A 590-nucleotide genomic window follows, 5' to 3' on the forward strand; every position below is an offset into this window, starting at 1 on the left:
TTATGTTTCGAACAATTTGCTTTTTTGTTGCACTTAACTATATTTTAATTTTTAAGCAAAGTGTTTACTGTAATTGCTTTACAAGGGCCAGCAGCAGAGATGAAGTGGTTTATGCCCTGGTGTCTAAATAAATGGCGCAATGGTGCAATCCCAGCCACAAACTGAAAGCTTGTGTCCGACTGGTCTCTGTGCTGCACACACCAATCCAACACAAAACAACACAACGCAGAGCTTGGAGCGCAGGAAAGCTGCTGCACTGGTAGGATTACACAAGGTATTAGAGTTTCACTCAATGTTGTTAAACTGTTTTAAACCCTGATCTCTGCCTCACTACAGTTATGCCTCAGCCTATTGTCCTTATGGTGTAGAGTTTACATACTTTGCTGAAAATCCGCTGGAAAGATGCTGTAGCAACCTCAAGGATTGACGTACGCACGATGTAGTTATAAAACAGGGTTTATTCTGGTCTTGGCAACCCGTGAGAACTGCTCACGGACAAAACAATAAAACAAAAACATCACATCAAAATGCGCTCTTGTACGTAGTGTCAATCAATCAAAAATCCTTAATTACAGAAAATAAACATTTAA

The sequence above is a fragment of the Haplochromis burtoni genome, unplaced genomic scaffold (assembly GCF_018398535.1).
Source record: "Haplochromis burtoni strain Fernald_Lab_line unplaced genomic scaffold, NCSU_Asbu1 Contig_211, whole genome shotgun sequence".
Taxonomy (NCBI): Eukaryota; Metazoa; Chordata; class Actinopteri; order Cichliformes; family Cichlidae; genus Haplochromis; species Haplochromis burtoni.